Source organism: Mesocricetus auratus, unplaced genomic scaffold, assembly GCF_017639785.1.
Source record: "Mesocricetus auratus isolate SY011 unplaced genomic scaffold, BCM_Maur_2.0 Super-Scaffold_100004, whole genome shotgun sequence".
Classification (NCBI taxonomy): domain Eukaryota; kingdom Metazoa; phylum Chordata; class Mammalia; order Rodentia; family Cricetidae; genus Mesocricetus; species Mesocricetus auratus.
The window spans coordinates 114,691,066-114,716,929 of record NW_024429189.1 but is presented as its reverse complement, the minus strand read 5'-3'; the positions used below and the strand labels follow the sequence as shown (position 1 = coordinate 114,716,929).

At 44.4% G+C, this 25,864-nt stretch overlaps 1 long non-coding RNA gene across 1 annotated transcript in view; it reads left to right on the top strand.

The window, feature by feature from the left end:
- Positions 1-15,610, top strand: part of LOC110341326 — a 34,387-nt gene extending 18,777 nt beyond the window's left edge. Inside the window, exon 3 of the long non-coding RNA XR_002383225.2 lies at positions 15,512-15,610. This is a non-coding gene — a long non-coding RNA (uncharacterized LOC110341326). The remainder of the gene's footprint in view (positions 1-15,511) is intronic.
- The last annotated feature ends 10,254 nt before the right edge of the window (positions 15,611-25,864 follow it).

Below are 25,864 nucleotides of genomic sequence, written 5' to 3'. Positions count from 1 at the left end.
CCCATCAGTTGTTATTGCTTCCTGCTAGGTCCCTGTTGCCTACTAGGGCTTACTGATTCAGCTTCAGAATGCTTGTGACATCTTTTGGCTCAAGTCCACCTACCATGCCCCTGCTCTCCACTGGGATGTCATTCTCTCTTCTTCTAGCAGCCCCTTCTCATCTTCTCCACCTCCAGAAGGGACCCCCGCCCCATGTTTTGCTTATCCTCAGACTGTTTGCTCCATCCTAATGACTTGAAACATCTGCTCATTGTGTAAATGTTGTTTGTCCCCTCCAAAGCTCATGCTGAAAACTGGTCATCAATATAACAGCAGGTAAGTGGTGGAACCTTAAGACAGTGATTGGGTTATGGGGCTCCACTCTCCTGAAGGGATTCGGGCTGTTCTTCCAGGACTAGGGAGCTGGGTTGATTCTAGAGGAAGACCATGAGGTCTTTCTTATGAGATTCCATTACTCACCAAGACAGGCTTGTTAAAGCACCAGTTTTAACACCTTGTGTTTTCTCTCTTTCCCAGTGTTGTGCCCTTCTGCTTTTCTGCTGTGCTATGGCACAGTGGGAGGCCTTTGCTAAATAAAGCTGTGCAGCCATAGAATCCCAGCTGCAGAATATGAACTAAATAAACCTCTTTCTTTAATAAATCACTCAATCTCAAGTGTTTTGCCATAGCAAAACAGACCAAGACAGTGTCTTTCCCATTGTATCTTCTCTCTCTTGACTTACACAAGGCTCAGATACATGTCCCTGGGTGGTGGAAAGGGGACAGGTTGGTCAACCCAGGCAGTACCAGTGCAGAATCCTAATGAATGGAGAACACTTTTCCCATACCATGTCAGAGGCTTAGGTCACTGGGTTCATGAAATCCAGATGTTCTGCCACAAGTACAACTGACTGTTGAGACAAGTCACACAGCTTCAGAGCAAGACAGAGGTCTTTCACACTCCCTGCAAATAACTGGTCCCTGCCACAGGGTGGTTATGCTAGTGCCCAAATCCTCCAGGCCTGAGCTGAGAGTATTTAGAACACCCTTAGTTTGGGAGACCAGGTGGTCTTCTGTATCCAGAATGGCTTAGCACCAGTCCTCCCTAAACTGGTACCTTTATATCACCAACTACCACATGTGTATTGAGTGGCAGAGGGAATAAGACACAGATGACTGAATTGCGTGCTTGGTCATTTTTCACGGGGCCTAGTGTTGAGGCATGAATTTCAATACACTTTATATTTTAAAAATGATTCTGCCCCATTTTTCAATGAACCTAAACTTGCTTTGCAAAATAAAGTCTATAAAAATAAAAGTAAGCAGATTTGACATAGATTATGAATTAAAAAGAAATGAACAGATCATTACTGTGTTTCCGTGCAGTCCAGTCAGGGCTTATTACATGGCTGCAGGTTCCTTGCCAACAAATACAAGCAAAGTAAAATATTAATCTGTTCATCAGTAGCCACGCAATCAGAGGCTTGCTTTGACCTTGGGGCCGAGTCCTGGGACTGCACAAATATTGTACATTCACAAGGACAAATATCTTCCCATGGGTTTCTGATTTAATTGCAGAGTGACCTGAAAGCACATGGCTCCTGTCCTTTGGACTCTTTGCTCTGTCGATTTTATTAAAGTTCTTGGCTGAAGCAAAGAAGTGGAAAAGGTGCTCCCGAAGTTTTGTGAGGGACCTCAGACATCTCGTTTCTACTCCTCTACCCATGGATCTTACCAGAGTTGTTACAGAGGCAAAGCCTGGGCTCTGCCAGTCCCAACAAGCTAGGAGTGGCCATCCTCCCTCAATATAGCAACCAAAGAGATACACAATAGAGAGGAGCAGAGAAAAGAGATCACTCAGTGTGGTCACACTGGGGAGAGGAGCAGATAAAGAGACCCAGGGGCTCCCCAAGTCGGCCTTCGGCATGCTGATTCGATGTTTTGTTTTAGAGGTGGGGAAAGGTGTGTTTAGATAAGTGGTCCTGGTCAAGATGTAGTCTGGTCCATCATTGACTCATCATTGTTTGGGCTCAGGTCTCTCCTGCCAGGTGCTCTTATTAGATATCAGAACTGTGTAAAATCTTTTTTTGGGCAGCAATCTTTTTCTCTGGCTGGCACCAGCTAGCCTTTTCTTTCCCCCAGCATGGGATTCTTAGGAAATTTTAACTCTTTTTCATGTGTTGTTGTGTAGTTTGACTGCCTAATGGAGGGGTGCAGGTGTCTCTTTTTACTACTAGGATAATTACACAGGGGTTCCCAGTACCCCTCATTTTTCCTTGCTCTAAGTTAACCACACATATAGGGAAAGGCTCTACTTAAAAACTCTCTATAGAATCTTTCAAATTATTCTCCAGACAGAACTCTCACTAGGTCAAGCTGTTATGGAGAACCAATGTCCAGAATGAGCTTTAAAAATGCTTGTGATGGAGCTGGGAAAGCACTCCTTAGACTGACAACAAGCCTCCATAAAATTGCCAGCTCAGCTTGGCATCAGTAATAGTTATTAATAGCAGTCATCATGGATGCCTTACTTGTCACAAATCATCTTGCATCCATTTGCTTCTTGGCACTTCATGACAAAATTGTGGTTTGAATTGTCTTGTGTCATGTGAAGGTTAAACTTCATTCTTTGCATCTGAACATGCAGGTGTCCCGATGCCATTGTTGAGAAGTGTATATCTAATCATATCAAATTGTCTGGACACCTCAGGAATCAGGAACCCCTACTCCTGCATCTCGATCCCGCTTGTCAGCACCCTCAGTGACCCTGATGCAAGAGTGACTCACTAAGTCCCAGGTTTTCTTGGTTGGTATTTCAGGTCAGTGCTGGCCTTGCTATCTGACCTCTATCAAACATTCAGGGGAGATTTTACCTCTTCATCTGAAAACTGAAACACTTGAATCCAAGTTGTGAGTTTTCAGGTGAAATGCTCTCAATGTGTGCAAATGAACTGCGTGGGTGGACATTCTAGGAGAATGTCCTGGAGTTCTTTTCTGGTTCTCTGACTCCCCCACCGCCTATACCATCCTTTCAGGCATATTTGCATTCTCTAGGGCTCTGTGGAAATGTCTCATCTCCTGGTATGTCAGTTTCTGTTGACCCTGACATTTGGTGACATTTTATTTCTTCCTCTATAAAAGCAAAAAGGACTAGATTCAGTTGTCTCCAAAGATTAGCTGGTGTGTCTCATTTAGCACCAGGATATAGCATTGACTAGCTGGCACCTCTTAGGGGCAGCCAGGCAGTGTGGTTTTCGCTATAGGAGGTCAGGTGTGGGTGATCTATTCACCATGGCTTCTGAGCATTGGCCTGCCTGGCATTAAGGAGTATTGTTTCCAATATGTGAGATAAAGGTCTCTCATAGGGTGATCCAGCTATATATTTGGGATTTTTTTAAACATGTTTTTTTCTCCCCTAGAAAAGACTGGTTTTATACAGAATGTAGACTGATGGGTAGAATTTTGGGCAAATTTAGCCTAAAAAACAAACAACAACAAAGCAAATGAAGAGAAACAAACAAAAATAATACTTTTCAAGATCGTAGATAAGTTGAGAGTGGTGGTACATGTCTTTAATCTTAGCATGGGGTGCATGGATCTTTGTGAAGTCAAGGCCAGCCTGGTCTATGTAGCAAGTTGCAGGCTAGCTAGGGCTATGAGAACCTACCTTAAGAAAATAAGACAAAGAAAGAAATAATGACGGGGAGAGAGAGAGAGAGACAGAGAGAGAGAGAGAGAGAGAGAGAGAGAGAGAGAGAGAGAGAGAGAGAGAGAGAGAGAGAGAGAGAGAGAGAGAGAGACTAGATATAGTAGAGAGCAGGCCTTTGCCCGAGGGCCAGGAAATAAATGAGATATGTGCTCCTTGACCATCCTGCTTCTGCCCTGAGAATTTCCAGGTCACAGAACAAGAGGGTAGTTCCTGCTGGAGCTTCCTGGAGTCTAGTCTTGAAATTAAAAAGATTGAGGTGGGAGTTCAAGGAAGCCCAGATGGCTAGAAACTCACAGGCCAGAGTGCCCAAGAGCAGAAACCTGCATAGACAGAGAAAGCACATCCCGAGACATGCGCAGGGTCCCCTGGATATCCAGCCTGTCACTTCTGGGTTTGTAAACTAGAAAAAAAATATCAAAGACTGATGAGAGAAGCTCCCAAAAGGACAAGAGGGAACAGGGTCACGGGTCTTCCCAGAGCTGAGATTCACCCCTATGTTCACCTACAGGGTTGGAAACTATTTATTGCGTTAGTAGATCTTTGGAAACACGTTCTTTGTTTCTGAAGCTTGGTTATAGTGGTTTACATATTCTGAGTATCCCCCATGTACATGGATATTCTAAGATTGTCTTCAGACCTCCACAGGCACCTAGGCACATATGCTTACTCTATTAACACACACTTGGATATGCATGCATAAATACAATAAAACTAAGAGCAAATAATGGAAAAGTCCGCATACTTGGGTCAGATGAAGACCTTTTTATGAATGGTTCTTAATATTAAGCTATGAACACTATCCAATGTAAATAGATTTAATTCAGTATCTGTAGTGTATGGCAATAACACTTTTACTGTAAAAGTTACAAAATTCCATTCAAAACTTCATATTAATTTCAGCGGGTTCTAAGTAGCCAGAAGAATTTTTGAAAAAAAAAAAGACAAAGTTGGAAGTCTTTCTGACTTCAAAACTTACCAGAAAGTTATAGTAATCAAAATAGTGTGGGGATAGTGTGAGGACAAACATATAGATGAATAGAATTAAGACACTAGGTTTAAACCCTTACGTGTATGATCCAGAGTTTTTCAGCAAAGGTGCCAAGACCATTTGATGTGTTTAGACAGACTTCTAAACATTGGTATTAGGAAAACTGTATGTTCAAATGCAAAAGAATGAAATTCAGCCTCACATGACATCATATACAAAAGTAGTTCAAAATGGGTCAAACCCCTAAATGTAAGAGCTAAAACTATATGAAAACATAGAAGACTCATTCAATGTAGCTACAATTTGTTCTATATAAAAACAACAATACAGGCAATAAAAGTAAAAATGAATAAACTAATCAATACCCAAATAAAAAACTTTCTGGATTTCAAAAACAATATCAAGAGAGTGACTGGGAGAAAATATTTGCAAGTCTGTGTACATGTTGTGATACTTTTAAATGTTTTAAACTTAGATTTATTCATTTTATTTTATATGTGAGTGTTTTTCTGAATGTATGCATGTGCACTGTGTGTGTTTGATATCCATGAGGGTAGGAAGAAAGCATTGGATCCCCTGGTACCATGTGGGTGCTGGGGGTCAACCCTGGGTCCTCTGCAAGAACAATAAGTGCTCTTAACTACTGAGCCATCTCTCTCCATATCTCCCTTGCTTTGTGAAACAGGGTCTCTCACTAGTTTGTGCTTACCAGTTCACTAGGTTGGCTGGACAATAAGTCCCAGGCTTCTCTTGTCAGCACTGGGATTATTAACACCTGCCTTCCTGGCTGGCTTTTATACATGCTGCAGGGCAGAGAACTCAGGTCTTCATGTTCATGCAGCAAATACTTTAAGACATCTCCACATCCCCGTTTTAAAATATCTTTTATTTATATTTTACCGTTTTCAATATACCTGTTTTTCACCTCCTTGGTTATGCTTATTTCCAAGTATTTTATTCTTTTAGTATGCTAATAAATGGTATTGCTTTCTAAATTTCCTTTCCTTTTTTTGATTTCTATCTTTACAAATTTATTTATTTTTATTTAACTTTTTACACATGTTACTCTCAGTTCCTTCTCCCTCCCCTCCTTCCCCAGCCCCCTAATCCTCCCAGCTGTTCTACTCTCCAAGGTCCCATAAATTGCTGAGGCCTCTCTTCTCTGACACCCAGGTTCAGGGGCGGGGGTGTCTGGATCAGTCCCATTCTGGTCTCTTAGGCATCAGTCTGGGGTCCATGAGTTCCCCTTTGTTTAGGTCAGCTGCCTCTGTGGGTTTCACCAGCCTGGTCTTGATTCCTTTGCTCATCACTCCTCTTTGCAACTGGGTTCCATGAGTTCAGTTTGGTTTTTAGCTGTGGGTGTTTGCCTCTGCTTCTGTCAGCCACTGGATGAGGGTTCTAGGATGGCATATAAGGTAGTCATCAATCTCATTATCAGGGGAGGGCATCTAAGGTGGCCTTAATGCCAGTTGGTGTCATTCTTGTAGATCTGTGAAGATCTCACTACTGCCAGATCTCTTTTCCAACTTATAATGGTTTCCTCTAGAGATGGCTCAGCCGTTAAAGGCTAGGCCTACAAGCAAAAAGTATAACTTTCCTTTTTCATATTATCCATTATAAATGGATATAAATAGAGCTGATTTTTCTATGTTGATTTATTTTTCTGAGAACTACATGTAGACTTAGACAACTGAGCTAAATGGAATTATTTAATATACATTGTTGTTCAACCTTAAGACATAGCTTGATATCATATACTAAATACATTCCCGTGGAACAAAGCATTTCTTTCAAACATAGTTTTAATGACAGTTTAATATGTTATTACCCGAGATACTTTCCCCTAATCATTGTACCAAATTCTAAACTTTTATAATTATAATTAAAAGAGTGATATAACCATCTTGGACTTATATATCAGTGTTCATCTCTTTCCTTTCTTAGAATAAATTCTGAGAAGTAGAAGACTGCTGTACAGTGTATGACAGGCTCCTCCTTATTGGCTCTCCAGAAAGATAGTCAAATTCAGTGCTGCCTGGAACTGGGCATCAACTGCTCTGCCCCCAAACTCTGGGATCATTCTCACCACTTGAATGCTTAACCAAGGTGATATTTTGTGCTTTTTATCAAGATGAGAGAGATACACCCATGCAAAAGGAGATGCAAGAGAAACAGGACAACACAGTCAAGTCACACAGAGCCCTGGAAAGAGCCCTGTCATGTTCTGTGCAGGGCTACAAGGGGGATTACTGTGTTTTGGTCAGGTGTCTAAAAATGGGAATGGGGAGAGAGCTTGAGTCTCCACAGCTTCTCACATTGGTTTCCTTGAGAAAGGAAAGTCAGGGCGTATCATCAGTTTAAGATGGGCCTGCTACATATTTTTAGGTGTGTGGCTTGAGCACAGTGGTCATTTTGAGCTGCCTGAAATCTACCCTAGGATGAGTAAAACAGAAAATAATTGAATTCCCAGGGGTAGGGGAAGGTAGGGTGGGCTCAAGTCAGATAGGAAAGGGATGGCCCTCGATTGATGGGCGTGCAAGTCAAAAACATGCTCTAGGTACAGTCTTCCACTGACTCAAAGATTCGGATCACCACAGAAGGTTCGGTCTCTTTATTGCTGTTTTTGTTTCATTCAAGTTGTTAAATTGCATACTGCACAGAAAGCAAACATAAAGTAACTAAAGCAGGTTAGGTGAACTAGTGAGCCTTACTCTTACAGCTGAACTGATAATTGAAGAGCTTGACTGTCCTGTGCCTCAAATGGGCGACAAACCTCAACCTCTGGAGACTCCTGCAGATCTGGCTCACCTTGAGATTAATGGAGTTAGAGTTGGTAGCACTTGAGCTGTCATCAACATCTCTGGAGCAGTTAAGAGGAAAGTAACACTCCCACAAGTTCACCCTGGTTCTAGTTCTCAAATTGCAACCTTCTGCTGGTCAGAGGGTGTGCCACATTCTCTTTTTCTCGGGGTCTTTGAGGAGCAAAGATGGAGAAGGGTGCAGGACTGGCTTGTGTTGGGACAGTCACTAAAACACTTCTTTGCCCACATTGTCATTTCAACAGCTCTTTCCATGAATCTAATAGCCTAGAAAAAACACTTACTGGTGTCAGAGGACTTATTTTGTATGGGGAGAAGACGGACAATATCAATCAGGACATCTTAGAAAACCTCAGTCAGAGATATCAGACTCTTTACCTGTCCTTCTGGCTTCAGGATGGAGTTAGGCCTGTGGCATCAAACAGCACAGAATGAAGAGTCCAACCCTGTGCTAAAGTAGATTCCAACAATAGGAGCCATAACAATAGCAATAACAACAAAACTATAGCTATTACATACCTATGGTGCCAAACATGATTGAAAGTGTTCTTTGAACATTAAAGGATGGGTAGGGATCACTTTAAATTATGTCAAAGAGCCCAAAACTCACATGCACTTATAAAAATGACAGGCAAGACAAGTGACAGTTCTTCCTTCTATCTCAGAGTTGGGGAAAATTTGTATAGAGAAGTTCTGTCATTTTCTCAAGATCCTATGCCAGATTCAAATGCAAACAGGAGTTGGCTACCTTTTCTCTTAACCCTGTTCCAGCATTCTTTCACTCTATGCATTGCTTTTTCTCAAAGCTTATGACTTGTTTACTTAGGGTGTTTGCTGCGATTGTAGGTGCTGCAAGAGTTACAGATCATATATGCCTGGTGTTTGCATAACTTGAGTCTTTCTCCTGCATGGACTGACCCCTGGGTAAAGGATTTCCTACTTGAGGACATAGAGGGTCCTTAAATATCTTTAAGCCATAGATAAAATCACTCAGTTTCCTTGGCTCCTAGCTGACCCTCCCCTGTAGCAATGAAAAAAACTTAGTGATTGAGACATTTAGGTAAAGAGCCACATCCTCCAGCCTCACTCACTTAGCCTTCCTTCATCCTTTCACATATATTCATCTTTCTTTTATTCGTTTCCTGTAGAGAGAAGCCTTATCCTTGCCAGCTGCTTTGGTTTTTCCCCACCAGTCGCCTGGTCTCTGCCATGTTGTAGTCCCCAAATATCACACAGGACACTGTATTAATTATGAAGCTGTTGGCCATTTGCTTGTTTCTTACTGGCTATCTCTGACTTAAGTATTTAACCCATCTAAGTATTTCTCTTACTGGAGAAAGGTGTCCGGACATCTTACTTCTCTGGCGGGCTACATCTTGACTCCCTGTGTTTCTCCTACCCAGAGTCCGCCTCAATTCCTAGTCCCACCTATCTTGCTTCCCTATTGGCCAACAGTGCTTTATTGACATATACACAGGACTTCCCCATCAGTTTCCTTATTGATATTTTTTGACATTGGACAACTCAAAACCAAAACAACCTGTAACTCCATTTCCAGAGTATCTAATGGCTTCTTCTGGCTTTTACTGGCACCAGGCACGTGTGTGGTGCATATAGATACACTCAGGCAAACACACCCTTCAATCCACCCACAGACCACCTGCTGTGGCAAAAAAGCAAACAAAATTTCTTACGTTTATAAGAAAAACTTAAGGAAAAAAGAGAAAGAAAATCGAGAGTAGAATTCTTTTTATAAAAAGTGCCCTTTCTCTGTACTGTCCTTGATAGTTTAACCCAGGGCACTTTAAAAATGCTCAGGAGTTGACACTAGCCTGATTTGGGGCAATGTTGTGTAAACCCGATCTTATGATAAGGTGTTTAATCCCTGATGGAACTCACTGTGTGCCATGATGAAGCTGAAAATCATAATGATTGTATGGGGATGCTAATCAAGTAAAAACATTATGTGATGAGTTGGGAATGACCCACATGCACCCCATCTGGAGAAGGAAATTCTGCTCTGTTGATTTCTCATGATGCTGATTCCGTCTGTGGGTAGAGGTATGTCTGTGCCTGATACAATCCCAGTGCATGATGGGTGCTTACCGGGAGCATCAGGTCTGAAACTTGTGTCTACCACTCCAGCATAGCCTAACCTTCCTAGGTTGGGATTGGAGACTTGTCTCTGGGAAATTGATGGGAGATGCAAATACGAGGATGAACCTGAGGTCTCACATCTTGATGAGGTTCTGTAAGATGGAATGGGATCATGTCTGTGTCCTCTGACTCCAGAGGGGGTTGAGTAGATCCAATCCTAGCCTAAGCTTGGCATAACTATAGGTCCAGAGGCAAATGATTCCTTGCAGTCCCTTAGTCTTCTCCTCTGTGAAATACAGTTACTGTTTTTCTCATCACCCAGGGTGACCCCACAAATCCCTCTGAGGAGGACATCAACAACCAAGGAAGCAGAGCTGTAGTATTTCAGCTTCCTCAGTGGCCCAACAGGCTAGAATGTTTCAAAACTCCAGAAGCCCTTCACTCTGCCCACAGACCACCTGCTGTGGAAAAACTAAGCAAACAAATAAAGCATGCTATAGCCCAAATAGTGAGAGTTTGAATTCCAGACTCAATATCTACTATTTAACTAACTTCATTAAACCCTTGGAGCCTCTTTTCTCCATCTACATAATGGGATGAGCTCGCTTAACCACTGAGTTCTAATCTATAGCCTGGGCACACAGTGGGTAGTTGATAAATGTGGTTACCAACATTCTAAGGGTCACAGTGGTTACTGAAGAAGGTGGTACTGAGGAGAACAAACAAGGAAAACTTACTGGGCCTCAGAAAGACAGGGAGGTCTTCAGATTGGAGCTTCAGAAAAGTCAGTTATTCAAAGGGAGTATTCTTGGAAAGATACTAGACCCTCAAACAACACATCTTCAGCCACTTAGCACAGGGCATAGAGAGGCTCATTGCCATCAGATCTTTGCTGCAGAGGGGTCTCTTTGGAAGCAAGGATCACTAAAGGCAGATGGATGAGGAGACTGTGCCATGGAGGGGGGCAGAATGTGGTGTTTGGCTTTGGATTGGTAACTACCCTCCTGATGCTGGATAGGATGCTGCCTGCCCTGTGCCTGATCCCAGGTAGAATCTCCCCCTCCCCCTTTTTAAAAATTTAAGTTAGAAACAAGCTTGTTTCACATGTCAATCCCAGCTCCCCCTTCCCTCCTCCCCCACCCTCTCCACCAGGCTCCCCAGTCTCCACTTCGAGCCCCAGGGAGAGTGAGGCCCTCCATGATGGATATCCAGAGTCTGTCGTTTCATTCAGGGCAGGGCCTAGGCCCTGCCACAAGAGTCCAGGCTGAGAGCGCATTACTCATTGTGGGATGGGCACTCAAAGACTATTTGTACACCAGGGATAGATACTACCCAAGGCCCCATAGGTTGCCTAGGCCTCCTCACTGACACCCACATTCAGGGGGTCTGGGTCAGTCCCATGCTTTCCACACAGTCATCCATCTGGGGTCCAAGAGCTCCTCCTTGTTTAGGTCAACTGTTTCTATGGGAAGGAGTCTTAACTCCTTTGCTCATCAGTTCTCCCTTTTTGTCACTGGATTCCAGGAGTTCAGTTCAGTGTTTAGCTGTGGGTGTCTGCCTCTGCTTCCATCAGTCACTGGATGAAGGTTCTGTTTCCCAGACTCTCTGGCAATGGGATTGTATGCTGGCACTCCCCTGATTCATGTCTAAAATCCATATATGAGTGACTACATACCAGATAGAATCTTATATCTTCTTATTCCTTTTAATAAATATATAGGTGATACTCAGCCAGTCCTACTATTAGGAAGACTTCTGTGTACATCTGCTACTGCATTAATCCTTGAATTGGGGAAGGCACATTGCTCTGGGACCCTTACCTCAGGAAGGAGGAGTACCCTCCTTCCCCCGTTAGGACCAGCAACAGGGGGAGGTCTCAGTGCTTCTGCTCTGGGGTCCTTGAGGTCCCTGGGTGGCTCTCTGCTCCTTAGTCCTGCAACCTCCACCCAGTGCAGCAGTGGAGGTACAGTGTGCAGTGTGTGGTCCAGGATCTGGAAAGAGACTGAGGGAGGGGACTGAACTACAAGAGGTCACTCCAGTTCACTCCTGAGCCTCATGCACAATCCTGCTGTTTCCCTTGACCTTTTATATGGCCCACTGATCCCTTGGGAAGGTTTGTCCACACAGCTGCCAATAAGCAGGATGGGGCTCAGGGGACTCATTTCTAAAGACACCCAAGTGCAGGTCTCTCTAGAGAGAAAAGGGCAGTGGCTGAATAGCAAGAAGACCTACTCTGATCTTCTTCCTGATTCTGTCACCACTTTCACAGGCCTAGCCTTTGTTACCTGTGATTATCGGCTCTGAATTTATAGCTTCCCATGTTTCAGAAGGTGCCTTGTCTCTTTCCTTGGGATTGTCTGCCCAGTTGTTCTCTTCCTAATGTGGAGAGATGATCCAAAGCGGACAATCTGTGGTGCTTGTGATGACAAGAAGTCTGTCCCTAATAACTCCTCTCACTTTTAGTCACGAGGTGTGCCCCACCCAAAGCAGTACTTCTTTCAGAGCTAGGGAGTGCAGCCCTTGGTGTTACTTCTCCTCATAGTCCTGGTCACAGGTTGGATGATGCTGAAAGAACACTACCGGAAAACTCCACAGTGGAGCTGGTTTTGAGAGATGAACAGAAGTCCTTGGTGGAGTGAGCATAGGAGGGGGACATTATACAAGTCCATTCAATGACATGTATATTTAGGGAAGGTGATATCAGGTCCTAGGAAGTATAGATAGGTCTGAGCAGAACACTCAGAGATATTTCCCAAGATTTCCAAATGTATCCTCCTCGATCCACTGTTATGTCTAGTCACCTCGAGTCTTCTCTGGCCAACCACTGCTTACCCAGGTCAACGTACTCATTGGTATCATTAAATAACACCTGCTTTCCAAGCTGTGGCTTCTCAAGTAGAGAAACTTGTTGGAAGTCAAGATCACCCATCTCATGTGTGAGTTATTCTGACTCTTATACTCATTCCTGAGAGATGGAGTTACAGAGACACACTGCCTACTGAGAAAACGAGAGACTCAACAACAACATGTTTCCAGCCAGCTATTCAGGAAGCAGATAATCAGGTCCTGCAATCCAAATTTTGGAAAACTTAGGCTTCTCAGTCATAAACACTCACAGGGATTTTAGTGTCAGCAGAAGATGATAGTAGGAGAAGTACGTCACCAGAGTCCCTGTCAATGATCCCAGGCCTGTGAGTCTAAGTTCAGACAGTGGTGACAATGACGTCTGTGGCTGCTCTTTGAGAAGGTCATCCTGTGTGCTTCTTATCTTTTGTAATTTACTCCTCCCAATTCTTTAGTGTGATGACATTTTATGTCCCTTATTCTTTGGGTAAGAGCACTTGCATCATTTGCTGGGGTTTCAATGAACCTCCCTCTGTCTTCCCAACAAGACAGAAAGACAGTGCTAAGGGCCTTGTGGCCCTACCGCAACCAGACCAGGCAGCAGCTGCTGGGATAATCAAGCAGATAAGCAACTGGATCCTGCCATTGTCTCCCTGAGAGTTAGAGGAAGAGAAAGAGCAATAGCCCACAGCTCCTGGGTCTGCCTGTCCTGGTGACTATCTCCATTGGCATTTAGCCCCAGCAAGATGCTAGATTGGCTCTAATTGGGGGGGAAAATAAAAGCATGCACTGAACTGCTGTTTTGTTGCTAAGGAAAGAGCTACTCAGAGCTGGGAGTGCTGAGAGGAAACACATTTTTTCATCCTTAACCCTTTCCTCATAGGGGAAGGCTGGGAAGATACGTGAACTCACACACTTATCTTCCCTGTCCCCTCTAAATTCTCTCAGAATGCTCACTGGCACTGAAAGCAGGATCAGTAGGAGGAGTTGATGCACCAATCCTGTGAAGGTTAAAACAGTTGCTACTTGACGTTCTTTTTTTAAAATTTTATTTAAATTAGAAACAAGCTTGCTTAATATGTCAATCGCAACTCCCTCATCCTTCCCTCCTCCCCCGCCCCTACCCCTGCCCCTAATCCCCCCTCCATTCCTCAGGGAGGGTGAGGCCATCCATGGGGCATCTTAAAAGTGTCATATCATCACGGGCAGGGCCTAGGCTCTCCCTCATGTGACCACGCTGAGAGAGCATCCCTCATTGTGGGATGGGCACCCAAAGTCCATTTGTATGCCAGGGATAAATACTGATCTACTACCCAAGGCCCCATAGATTGCCGAGGCCTCCTCACTGACACCTACATTCAGGGGGTCTGGATCATCCCCATGCTGGCCTCTTAGTCACCAGTCTGGGGTCCATGAGCTCCCCCCTTGTTCAGTCAGCTGCCTCTGTGGTTTCACCAGCCAGGTTCTGACTCCTTTGCTCATCATTCCTCCCTCTCTGCAACTGTGTTCCAGGAGTTCAGTTCAGTGTTTAGCTGAACTGCTTCAGTGTTTTGCCTCTGCTTCTATCAGCCACTGGATGAAGGCTCTAGAATGGCATATAAGGTAGTCATCAATCTCACTATGGGGGGGAGGGCATTTAAGGGAGCCTCTCCACTATTGCTTAGATTGTTAGTTGGTATCATCCTTGTAGATCTCTGAAAGTCTCCCTAGTACCAGATCTCTTCTCAAACCTATAGTAGCTCCCTCTGACATTCTTAATTCAAGTGTATCAATGATCATTTTTAGGTTGGTGTTAGCTTTAGGTCTATTTCATCACTCTCATAGTGAAGAACACAGAGGCCCAGAGAGGCTATGATTTTTACTCAAGGTTGTTGTTCGTTGTCCTCAGATGGGTGTTTTGGTAGTCACCTTGTCTTATTATGGTCAATAAGCCTGGCTGTGTAAAGTTCAACAAACATTGTCAAGCTCCTGCTAACATGGCTATAATGGGTTTTGGTTAATGAAGAGAGTGGGCAGATGCAAAGACAAAGAGCCATGTCTTTTGGCTCCCAAAAGACATTTGTAGCAGCCAAGGGAATTGGAGCTAAGGTCTTTAGACAGCAGGAAGAAGTGTCCCACACAGAACAAGAGAAGATATGCTGGTTGGGCTTTCAGCAAGATAGATCCTGAGATCAGAAGAAAGGGCAAAACCCCATATGAACTGTGTTCCTGAGATCACCTCAGAGACGGGCTAGGGAGGCTAGGAGATGGGGAGGGGAAAAGTGCCTGTGTATCAACTCTTCTGAGACTCCATCCTGCGATGGGATTCTGATGCTTGGATGGTTCTTCACAGTTGTTTTAGAGAGGCTAAATAACACAGGTTATTACGCCTTGATATTAAGCAGCTTTCTGGTGCTTCTCCTAGAAAAGGTCATGCCTTTGGGAAAGGGGCTCTTCCAAGCCTGAGCAATCTCTAAGGGGCTGGCCAAGTAGCTGAGGCCTCTGGGGCCAGGCTTGTGTCTTTTACTCCTGGATGAATGCAGCGTTGCAGGCTGCATCCTTTGCACGCCTCCCCTGAGGCATCAGTATCTCACCAGGTTTGAAGGGTGCCTAGCAGCAATTAGAGCTTCCTGCCTCTTTGGATTCCATGACTGCCTCCACGTCGCCATTCCTTGTTTGTATCCTTTAGTTTGTCTCTCAAGGGTCACAGGAGTTTGTATAGAACCTCCAGAAGTTGGAATCTGTCTGCCGGAATCTGCTGAGGGGACTGAGGCAGGAGGATATGACATCAAGCTACCGTGAAAGGAATGAGACACTGCTTGTGTCATGGAGAGAATTGTGTCCCTCTGAAGTTTCCAGAAGGAGGCCCAAGCATCTATGCTGGACTGGGCCGCGAAGGAAGTATAGTATATTCCATGACAGGCAGCTCTCAGGTGTAAGAGCTGGTAACTTCTGCACTGAAGCTTTGTAAGTGCTGCCTTTAGCTTTAGGATCATCCTGTAGGGACAACAGGAAGTCTGATCCCCACCCACTTTTTGCACGAGTCCTCAGTTACATAATCACTAAATGCCTGATTCCATCTTGTTCTCTCATTAGAGTCCTTAGCTGGAAGTTTGATATTTAAAGGGAGATGGAGGTCAGTCTGGAACAGTTGCGAAGGGCTCATCATGTAGTGTGTCACCATGTAGATCAAGGTAAGGATCTCTGGCTTGTTTCTGTTAAGTTCGGTGTCTTTTTCTTTTCTTCCTTTTTGTACTTGTTAGTCAAGTACAAAGTAAATCTATAAAGTATACAAATTAGTGTATGTGTGATTTTGTTGGGTAGTTATGACCATCACAACTATGAGTTCTCCAATCTATAAAAACGGGGATCTGTTCATTTGCTCAAGTCTTCTGTGATTTATTTCAGTACGATTTTTATATATTTTACCTTTTTGTATTACTCTAGTTAAACCTATTACTAAGTATCCTATTTTTCATCTTTAGCAAATAGAATTAATTTTTAAACTTCACTTTTAGGCTACTACAGTGTAAGGAAGCATAATTTTAATACATGTGCTGATCCTTTATTCTTTTTTCAAATTTAACTTTTTATTGATTTTTTTGTGGATTTTGCATCACTATTTACTTTTTTTGATCAAGGATTGTGGGACTTGTATTTTCTTGAAACTCCTTGCATGGGATTAACCTTACACACTCAACTACTAACACTGGCTTGTACTGAAGCCCTTTGAAGAAGCTACAATTGTATTAGGCACCTGAAGACTGTTGACCTTGGCTGACTAGAATGTGGTGATTTCATATTGGAGCATTGTAGGTTGTGAGCCAAAGTTATCTCTGGCCACCTTAGTGCATTTAAAAGGCATTTACTCTCAACTTCTGTATCTGTCCTAATATTTCTGTGTCTGTGAACTGTAGTTCTTAGAAATGTTGTTGTGTTTAGCTGGCCATCAGTTCACATCAATTCTAAAGCCAAGAATGCTATAACACCTGCATCTATGGGAGAGAGACTTTGTTCTGCAGAGTCCCACTTTCCTTAAGCTGCTGACAGCATGTTCAATAAATGCATTGATTTATAATCTTCTCTCTTCTGTGGCTGCAGGGCTCATGCCGCTTCTTCCATGAAACCACTTGGCTCAATATCTACATACTTGAGTTTGTGCTCCTGGACCATGGTCATTCATATTGCATCAGTGTAAATGATATTATATTTTAAAACTATGTGTTTATTTGCAAGTGATCAAGGTCTGTGCGTTTGTGTACATCAAGTGTCCTCTTTTATGCCTCTGCTTTTTTTCTTTGAGGTAAGGTCCTTCCCTGAGCCTGGGGCTCAATTTTTTTACTAGGCTGGCAGACATCAAGTCTCAGTGATTTTCATGTGTAAATGTTGGAGTTACAGGAATGTCTGGGACAATTCCAAGATTTTTATGTGATGCTGGGATTTAACTCAGGTCCTCAGGGTTGTGAAGAAAGTGCACTCAACTACTGAGCCATCTCTCCAGCCTTAAGGCATTTTATTTTCTTTAAAGGAAAGGTATTCTTTTCTGTTGACTTAGGGGGAACCCAGATGTGACTTGAGTGAGAGATGTATCCTGTGGGCTTATGATTGGAACACTTGGCCCTCTTTGGGTGGTACTATTTGGGAAGGACTTCATTCTGGAAGGTTTTTTGTGCATGCTGTCTCAACTTCTGTGCACTTCATATGCACCTAAAAACACTGCTTTCTTATGGTCATCCACCACTTATGAGTCTTGCAGCATTTTCAGTCATCTTCCACAGTAATTGTGAGGAGTGGTATGGCATGGATGTCTCACATAGGACAGAGCATTTCATAGTCTTATTCCATGCACCATGAGCAGTTGTGGTTCTCTAAGCCAATTGCCGTCTACTGCGAAAAGAGGTTTCTGTGACGAGTACACCACATTTTTTTAAATGGGCTTCTTGGTCTCTTAGTTAACACCTAGGTTGGTTTGATAGCTTGGCTATCAAACATGGTCATCAGGGTATCTTTTAGGTATGGTGACTTGGAGTCATTTCCTACTGCTATATACAGATGCATCCCACGGTGGTTATATATTTAATGTTTTGAGGAAAGACTGCTGGTTTCCACAGTGTCTCTCATTCTTGATCCTATTCTCTAAAGATCTTTATTGACCATCAAACAGGGCTGGCATTCAATAACATTTTGGTTTCAGAGACAGGCTAAGGATAAGTTTGGGTGTTTCTTTTGTTATGATTTATTCCCATAGAGTTGCTAGTATAGGCTTTCCACACCAGAATTCACAACACACTCTTGCTGTCCCAGGCATAGACTGCCATTTCTCTAGTTCATCTCCAGCCCTAAAAATGATGCTGGGATCTGCCTCCTGCTGGACAAACATCTCTCTTGGTGGACTCTGGTGTAGTTCCGCCTTAACACACTGACTTCCTTTTTGTTCTTTGCCACATCAGCCCCGTTAGCCTCTGAGTTCCTTGAATTCTCTGACCACTCCAGTCATAGGCCCTGCTCAGGATCTTTACAGTTATCCTCACTCTCATATCAGGTCCCCAGTTAAGTGGACACCCTGTCTCTGAGCACCCTGCCACAGGACACAGTCTATGCAGTCCCTGCTGCAGGATACCATTTAAAACTACTTTGGGGGAAGAACCCTTTCCTAGTGCAGTGTTTGTTTCTGGTTATCTGAACTACCCCTACTGAAACATAAACCCCATGTGCATAGAGCTCTCCTGTATTCTCTGTATCTACAACTACAGCATCCACAGCAGAGCTTGCCTGGCACATGTTGGGCCCAAGAGTTCCTGAGCGAATGTTGTCTCTTATTCCTGCAGCATTCCACACATAAACTAGAGATAAAACAGAGCCAGATCAGAGTATATGCTGACTCAAGTCCCATTGTCTGGCATCCTTAGGTTATATGGGAAATTTTCCACAGTGCTGAAGATGCAAAATGTAAGTACATTTGCTAAGTACAGGGCTGATCACAGATGTTGTTCTGCGATATTTTAAAGCAGACATCTTGTTCTCAGCAAATAAGTGTGGCCCCTGGATGTTTGCTTTTCTTAGTGATCCTTCCCAGTCTATCACTCATCCTAGGCATGGTCCCCGAAGACCCAAGGACCAGACAGATACAAAGCTTCTGGTTATGTTTTATGAATGGTGAGGTGATTTTTCTTTGGTTTTGTAGTTTTGGTCATTACCTTCAAGAAGTTCTTAGAAGAGCATACTGTCATCTTGTCTGCTTGTACCATCTTTGACCTGAGCAGTCACTGGGTAATCCATCCAGAGATGCTTTCCCTTGCCTTGGTTGCTTCTTTAACATGGCCTGTGCTGGGTTGGAAATAACTGGTGGCCACTTAGACATTGCCAGGGTCTGTGAGCATGCTCATGCTGGACATATGATGTACACGGGTGACTTCTGAAGACTCAGGTCTGCTAAGAGTGTGGACTAAGAGGTACTACTGGAAGGTAGTGTAACCAGCCTGGCAGGAATGTATACATTCTAAAGAGATCCTTGTGTCTCTTAGAATGTGGAAACAATGTGTCCAGAGAAATGGGAATTTCTTTAGGAATCTCATGCTAGACAAAGGAAAGGGACCCATCCCTAGGGGCAAGTTGTCTCCCAAAAGGGATTTCATGAAGTTCTAGCAACTTGTCAGACATCCTTATAAGATACTGAAGCCCAGATGATGATGATGGGTGTGGTTGGAACCACACCTTAATCAGGACTGCTTAGCTGTGCTTAGATATACATATCCTTGATCCTATGTTTAAACTTCAGGACACTAATGACAGACTTGGAGGATGTCTGGGATCTCTGTTCCTTTCCTCGGTGTGGCCACATTGAATAAATATACACTTTCTGCTATTAATTTGGTTCTTTTAATTGGTGTATTTAAATGGGTGACTGAACATGAAAGGTTGCCTCTTTAGAAGGCACTTGCCATTTTTAGTAAAGGTTAGTTTGAATTTAAATTTTTCTTTCTTCCTCTTCTTTCCCCTTCCCTGCCCCAATCTCCCCCGCCCCTTACACCTGCTGAAAAACAACTTAGTTCCTTTTGAGGCAAACATTTCAATGGATAGGGACACAGCACCCAAACACAGAAGTCAGAAGGGAAGGGGAAAGGCGATAAGCAGAGAGGAGAAAGGGTGGGAACAGATGGCGATCCAGCTAGGCCATCCTCCTACTGGAAGAGGGGAAAGCAAACCACATCCACACAATGTGCCTGGCAGGATGGATCGCTGAATAATATTTGTTCATCAGATATCTCAGGAATGTGTGTACCCTTTCTCACAGTGAACGGAGGCCATTTCTCCTGGAAAACATCCCAAATGAATAGAGCTGGGAGAGGCAGAAAACACTAGAAACCAGGATCCTACTCCTAGCACTGCCTGTGTGGAGTCTGTAATTCCTACTAGCAGACAGGTAGTCCTCTCTCCCATGTCAAATGATCTTAGCACAGGATGTGTTTCTGTAAGGTAGATGCTCCCTTCACTAATGACAGGCCACCATCAGCTACTGCCTCACCATTTCCTATGGTATCACAATGATAGGTGACTTAGTGTACCATCTAAGCCCAGCCCAGGCACAAGCCGTTTCCCCGGTATGGATGCTGGAAGGGGCCGGTTTGGGACTCTTCTTCCCCTTATAAACCTGGTGTGCTCCAGAGAAGAGGCAAGGAAATTAACTGCAATTCGGAGGACACCAGCTTAGCCTTTGTTTTGTTTTGGCCATGAAGACTCATGCACCTGTAGCCAGACTGTCCCTGAGGGGACCTCTCGGACGAAGGTGCCATCCAGCCCACATCAGAAGAGCTTTGAAGAGGCCATAGCTCTCAAGCCTCAGTTACATCTTAAGAATCTGGGCTTAATGCAGGTGGCTAGGCATTAGAAGTCAGATCCTTTGCAAAGCTTTCCAGGTGATGTGGTATATAGACAAGGCCGAGATGCCGGCTTTGCCGTGAGAAGTGACAGTTGCCACCAACACATCATTTCTAAGACATAGTTTCTTAGGCCCTGTTCTCCATGCTTCCACCTACCTTTCCCTAGACTTGAGTGGGGCTTCCTCTTTGCTCTTCCTGCCAGCCGTATGTGACCTTTTTACCCAATCTCCACATAGGAGGAAGAGAAATCTTTGCAAAGACATATGGCGGGGTCTAGCAATGTTACCTCATGTGCTATGGGATCATGTGCTGGGTCCTGTCCCTGGCCTTCCCTGTTAGTCTATTTGGTCCCTGGTGTCCAGATATTCTTTTTTTTTTACGGTCAGGCAGGTGGCTGGTCTGCAGATGTGCCTTAGCTTAATTGTGACTGTCTATGCCATCCACTGGGCTGCTTCATGCTTGACCTCAACAGAAAAGCAAATTTGTGGCAGCGTTTACAGCAATGTTTCTGGGGCTCCCTTTCAAACTTGCTGTTGTCTGTTAAATGTCTTCCTTGCAACCCTGTCACTTTCCTGGAAGGCTGGATCTCTCTTTTGAAAACTGCCAAATGCATTTGTGAGCCTAATTAGATGGATAAAGTAAGGCTCTGGATAGGCAATGCTGTTTTAGAAAAAGGTCAGTTAAGGCCACAAACGATCAGAGTGGCTTTTCCTTAGAGGCTTATGAATGGAGAAAGGTAATTTCAATGCTAAAGAGTACATATGTTGTTCCGGGTTCCTGTGTAGCATGCGGGCTTGCTGGACAGGAAATGAATGGCACTAGACAAGCTCGGCCACTGTGTGCCAGGCACTCACAGGCTACCCTTCTGTGGCCCAAATGCAGAATTCCTGCCAGGACCAGCTGTCTGCAAAACCGCAAATGGGGCTGCCTCCTACCTCTCAGACAACACTTTCTATGCCTCAAGAGGACAGGCATTGAGGGATCAAACCCTGGAGGGAGAAAATGTGCAGAAGAATTTTACAGACTGGCTTTCAGGTTTGAGCAAGGTTCTGCCAGCAGAGGGCATGGTTGGCTTCTTTGCTGCCCAGATCTCTCCAGGCTGTTGAAGATACCCAGTGAGAAAGGCCTGGTAGGAACTACCACTGCAGATTATGGCTTCCCTCCAAAGAGGGCCAGGGTAAAAGTGGAGGTGTCCCCAGCTAGGATACTCCAACCTCCTTCTCTGCAGCTATGTCTACCAAAAATCCAGGTCCTGTCCAAGCTAGGGTCCATCTTGATGTCTATAGAAGGGTAATAGCAGCCACACTCTGAGGCTCAAAGCTCCTCCCCTAACCCTCCTACTGTCCATGTCCATGATGAACAGACAGCAGGCCACTGTTCATGTCTTGACAGATGATAGCAGGCTCCAAGTTACTACACTTTTGCTTTGTGACACCTTGGGTACTCAACATTCGGGATTCCAGATCTCTCTCTCTCTCCCCCTCCCTCCCTCCCTCCCTCTCTCCCTCTCTCTCTCTCTCTCTCTCTCCCTCTCTCTCTCTCTCTCCATCTTCCTCCCTCCCTCTTAAATTCTTCTCTTATATATTATATCCTGACAGATCAGTTTCTCCTCTCTTCCCTCCCTGAGTCTCTACCCCCTACCTCCCCTGTCCTCCAGATTCACTGCCCCCCTCAGAAAAGAGCAGGACTCCCAGAGACATCAACCAAACACAGTATAACAAGCTACAATAAAATCAGGCACAGACCAGCACATCAAGGCAACCAGTAGGAGGAAAAGGGTCCCACAAGTAGGCAAAAGAGTCAGAGAGAGGCAGGCCCCTGCTCCCACTATCAGCAAGCTACTCAGCCATAACATACATGCAGAGAACCAAGGTCAGACCCCTACAGGCTCCCTGATCTCTGTGAGCCCCCACGAGTTCTGGTCAAGTGATTCTGCGGGCCATGTTTTTGTGGTGTACCTGAGGATTCCAGATCTTAAGGTCCATCTGGGATTCAGAGCACTGCAAAGCTGTGACATGCATGTTAGGTTTCTGTACTCATATTCATCTGCTAGCATTGCTCAAGCATGCTGAAACTGCTTAGTCATACTTGGAGCACTTTCTTTGTGACTGCCTTATGGTTTGCACGGAATGAAAGTTTCAGTCATGAAGCGATGGCAAGGAATTTGCAGCCACAGGGCATCACAACACCAGCAGAGGTGGCATGAAGACTGCAGAGGCTTTGAAGAAGTTAATAGGTAGCAAAGCCTTTTCTGGGAATGCCCTCAGCCTAGATTCACCAGATAACCTGAAGTCTTGGAGAAACATGAAGATTTTTAGCTCAGGAGAATCTCAGAGATGGCCCAGAAGGCAGCACTCACCCTAGGAGAATAGGGGTCTTTGTGTACAGGGTCTGGCTGTGAGTTATATTGCCCTGGCCTGAGTACATCACCATGGACGTTACTTTGCAGAAGTCTACACTGCTTGAAAGAGGAAGTTCTATGACAGCTTGACTCGCATAAAAAACGAAGTTCCCCGGATTTCTTGTCCTGCTCTTTGTGGCCTCACACAATGTCCTGCACAGAGCATTGAAGGTCACAGCTCAGCTTCATCCCTTGTTTGCTCCTGTGGATACTTAGGATAGGGATGCAGAATCCATTGAGGGGGTAAAGAAAAGACTGTGTGGGCAAAAGACAGGGTGGGGAGGAGAGTCTTGTCTCTTGGATCAGCTCTATGAATCCTGTTTTGTTTTGATTTCTTAGTTATTTATTGCATTATTGTTGCTGTTGTTATTATTATTAGTGTGTGTGTGTATGTCTATTGCGTGTCTGAGGACAACTTCATGGAGTTTATTCTTTCCTTTTATCTTCATATGAGTCCTGGGGCTCAAACTCAGGTAATCCAACTTGCCCAATAATCATTTTTACCCACTGAGACACATAACCATCTGTGTTTGGAAGAGTTCATGTCACATACAATAAAGGTGGGACAGTTTCCAGTCTGTAAATTGACTGTGTGACACAGACAAGTGTCAAGTGAGATACTGAAGAGCTAAAGGACAGGAAAATAATGTCAGGGAACTCTTAGTACAATGTCACTGTAGTTTGGAATCCAGCCTAGTCTCAGGTGCAGGAGTGAAAACTGCAATTAACCTTTCAGACTTGTGCTTTGGGATTGAGCTTCTGAGACTGACCGTGCTGGGCCACATGAAGCTCCAGTTTTTATGTAGGTAGTTCACATTCATGCAAAGTGTGGGATCAGATCTCCAAGGGCTGTCAGTGCCCTTCTTTTGATTTCTAGCACCACACACACACACACATACACACACACACACACTCACACACACACTCACACACACACTCACACACACACACACAGGGTTTGAAGAGAACAGCTGGGAGTATCCATCACACCATACAAATGCATGCATGCATCCAGGAAGCCCTCCTGTCTGTCTCACAGGATGATTCAAGTTCAGTTTTACTCTATTTCTTTTATCTATGTTGGTAAAAACATTATACTCATTACCTTCAAGATGTCATGTTCAGGCTAAGGGAAAACTCCTCTCCCTGCTGAAAATTTCTTAGTGAACCCTGCTGCAGAAAGAAGTGGTAGCAAGGGAAACTCTGCTCCCTAATCAAGGCAGGCCCGGGTACATCTAGCCCTATTGAATCCATGCTGCTGACTAGGAAGGCCAGGGCCTCCAGGGATCCTACACATTCTAATGTTCACTAAGTTTGCCAGACTCCCTGGGATTTGTGAAGAGAACTGCATCTCAGCCATTGTGAGCTGAGCCTGGATGGAAAACCCAGGACCAAGATGTGTGTGACTCCTAGGCTTACATTTTGTGTCCAGTGGAAAGGCCAACAATGTCTCCTGTAAACTGACCTTATAGTACAATCCTGGGAGTGGCTATCCATTTTCTGTCCCCAGTCAGGACTGGTTGCCTACCCCACCTCCAGCTGGCATCTCCCCTGAGCTACAAGTGACCTTCTGAACAGTTTCCTTCAGGGAGCTCCTGTTCCCTCCACCCTGTCCACACTTCCTCTGCATTTCCTTTCTCCAAACAAGGCGTTGCCCTCTTCCTGTTTCCCTGTCACTAATGACTTCAGTCCAGGGAAGGGAAATGTCATACTAAGCCCCTTCCTTTGTCCTTGCTCTCAGACTTTGATTTCAGACTAAAGCCAGTGCATAGCAGGGATGAAAGATGGGTGCCCTTACCCAGCCACTCTCTCTGATGCTTACTGTTGGAAGACCCAGCCCTGTGGGGTGGGACAGCCTTCAAATCAGCCTTCAGGAATCATGATTGCTGATATGGCGCTCCAGGCAAAGTCTGGAATCATAAACATCCCACATGAAATTCCCGTCACAGTGAGAAACACACCTTAACTGCTCACAGCCTCTGATACCAGAGTGACACACTGGAGATAAAGGAAATGTGATTTCTATTTTTAAGGTTACAACTCTTTATTAGAGCACAAGTATTGTCAAAGGACATTATTGGATATTTGTGTAATGTATGTGTCACTAACTTTTGATTATTGTTTCTATGTTCTTCCAAATTGTTGGCACCAGTGCAAGATGGGAATTCTTCCTAAGAGAGACAGAGCTGGAGGGATTGGAACAGGGTTCCAGCTCAATGGCTAAGGAGGTTCCTCCATTAGGGAGGGCTAGTGGCTAGACCCTTCAGTGGTTATGTCATGCAGAAACACAGTGGTCCCCAGAATGGTGTGTAGAAGGCCCAGTGTGGTAGTTGACCTTTCCCCCACTGCCCTCTGGACCCCAGCCTCTGTATTCAGTGTAGAGACAGTAGGAATTTCTTCCAGGAATTCCACCCTTCCGCTGCTCCACCCATACAGCTGCCTTCCCTCCTGAGTAAGGGCTACAGCCCGGGGCTACAACATAAGGAGCCCTGGGATCAGGGAAGATGTGGTTTGTTGGAGCAGAGGGCACTGTTCTGGGCACTGGTTGCCAGCTTTTGAGTATGTGTAACAAAGATAGCAATCCCGCGTCCCTTTAAGTACTGTGTACGGGGCAAAGCAACTTCTGTGAGTCACTTTTAATTCCCTTGGGTAATATGGCAGAGACTTGGCCTCCATTTTGCTGAAACGAGGGCTAGAGAAGTCAAGTGACTTGTCTAAAATCACATAGTAATTTGGCAAATATAGCCCTACCATCTGTGAGGGTAAGCCCCAAAGCCTTGGCGAGGTATCTGAAACCATAGGTAGCACCAAATCCTAGGTATATGATGTTTTCCCTATATCCATATCCATATCTATAAGAATTTACCTTATGAATCAGCCACAATATGAAGTTAACACTAGCTAATGAGATAGGATAATCACAGCAATGCTATTTAAAACAGATGTGTTATTTGTTCCTGGAATATTTATTTAATACTTTGGGGGGAGGAAGTGACTGTATTTATGGATTATCTACTCTACTACGCACCATTATGCCTGTCACATGGTATATGACAGCACAGGACGGAAGATCCCTTGAACTGGTACACACAGGCTACACTCAGTGCTTCCTGAGAGTGACAGATTATGACAGTTTGTCGTAGAATGGAATCAGGAAGAAATGCAGCA